The following is a 2174-nucleotide window of genomic DNA, read 5'->3' on the forward strand; positions in this document are numbered from 1 at the left end:
GAAGGTTGGGCAATCTACTTCTGTAGTGATACTGCCTCAGAAACCCAAGGGGGGGGGGTCGCTATGAGTTGGATCCAACTCGATGGCACATAACAACAACAACAACAACAACAACTGAGAAAATTATAAAACATTATTACATCACATCCAAGCAGACAGAAATAAATGAAGAGGTAGACCACTGTGATAGTTAAGGCTGTGTGTCAACTTGGCTGGGCTATGATTCTCAATGGTTTTAGTAGTTAACATATAGTTATCCCCCAAGATGAGATCTGATATAATGTAATTGATTTCATGATGAGATCTGCTATGATCAGCCATTCAGTTGGTTCCTCAGTGGTGTGCTTCCAATATATGGACGCTCTGGCCTAGTCCCCTTTTCACTCTATGTGGATCCTGCCTCTGACTTGTCATCCTCTGACCTCCAGCTCTTTGGGCCTGAGCCATGCCCAGCCATATTGCCTGTTGATCTTGGGATTCTTTGGCCTATGCAGCCTGTGTCCAGCAGTCACCCAGGTACCTGTCAATATTGGATTCTTCAGCCTCTGCTGCCTATGAGTCAACAGCCTTCCGTCTAAACTGCCTATGCTGGGTTTGTCAGCCCGGGAATGACGTGACTCAGGGAAAGCCTCCAGCCTGACGTCTGAACCACAGACTTGGGACTTGCCAGCCTCTACAACCTCATGAGGCCACTTCCTTGAGAAAAATCTATCTCCCTCTTTCTGTGTATTTACACACAAAAAAACTTCACTAGTTTTGCTTCTCTAGAGAACCCACCCTGCAAAGAATGTACTTAGAAGACTGTTTTTCCAAAGCACTTCCATAAAATTCTAAGTAACTTGCTTACTTTTCAGAACTTCAGAAGAAAATACATTGTAAGTATATCTGGAAGTGCAAATGTCCATGAATAGCCAATTATGTCCTAAGGAAAGAGACATGGGGGCTTCTCCAAACATGTTGTATATGGAATTACACTTCTAAATATTTCCTTTATACATAAAGCTGTAATATACTAGACATTGTAGTGTTAGTACAGGAATACACAAATAGATCAATGGAAAACAACAGACATTGTAGTGTCAGTACGGGAATACACAAATAGATCAATGGAAAACAGCAGACATTGTAGTGTCAGTACGGGAATACACAAATAGATCAATGGAAAACAACAGACAGCCCTGGAAAAGGCGCCCTGATCCATATAAAGTTGATTTGTGACATAGCAAGCAATGCAAGGCAGTGACAAAAAGCACATATACTTCAGTAAGTGGGGTCGTGTCAACTAGATGGAGTCCCTGAGTGGCACAAAGAGGTAAGCACTCTGCTGCTAACTGAAAGGCTAGTGGTAGGCGTTCACCTACAGGTACCTCTGAAGGAATTTCAGACTACCTACTTCTGAAAAATAAGCCACTGAAAAGCCTAGGCAGTGCAGTTCTGCTCTGAAACATACAGTGTAAACGTGACTCAGAACCGACTCAACAGCAATGAACTATTTAATTGGAATAATTAATCTATTCCCGTGTACTCCATAAGTACAAAACCAATCCCAGGTGGATTAGTTTTAAATACGAAAAACAACATTATAATACTTTCAGAAGTTATAAGCAAATGACCATATGACATCAGACTAGGGAAAAAAATTCTAAGAGTGGACATAAGGGAGGAAATTGAAAAATGAAACTACATTAAAATTTATAACTATCCAAACAAGGCAGAGAAAATGAGGGAAAAGATAAGCTATAGATGAGGAGAAAAATCCCCAAAGTTTGTAGAGAACTTTTACGATCTGAAATCATAAACGTAAATTAACAGTGGGCAAACATACATAACCTTGTTAGCAGTAGAGGAGTGTAAGGTAATTACAGAGTGCAAACAAAGTAAGATACATGATGTGGGCTGAATATGTGCCCCCAAAATATGTGTCAACATGACTGAGCCATGATTCTCAGTATTACGTAATTATTCTTCATTCTGTGATACGATGTACTTATCCTATGTGCTGCAAATCCTAACCATCATCATGTTAACGAAACAAGATTAGCAGCAGTCACGTTAATGTAGAAGGATACAACCTACAGGATTAGGTTGTATCTTGAGTCACTCTCTTTTAAGACAGGTTTGTTGTTGGGTGCTGTTGGGTTGGCTCTGACTCATAGTGACCCTATCAACAGAAC

Source organism: Orycteropus afer, unplaced genomic scaffold, assembly GCF_000298275.1.
Source record: "Orycteropus afer afer isolate SDZICR_OR568_19922 unplaced genomic scaffold, OryAfe1.0 scaffold00868, whole genome shotgun sequence".
Lineage (NCBI taxonomy): Eukaryota > Metazoa > Chordata > Mammalia > Tubulidentata > Orycteropodidae > Orycteropus > Orycteropus afer.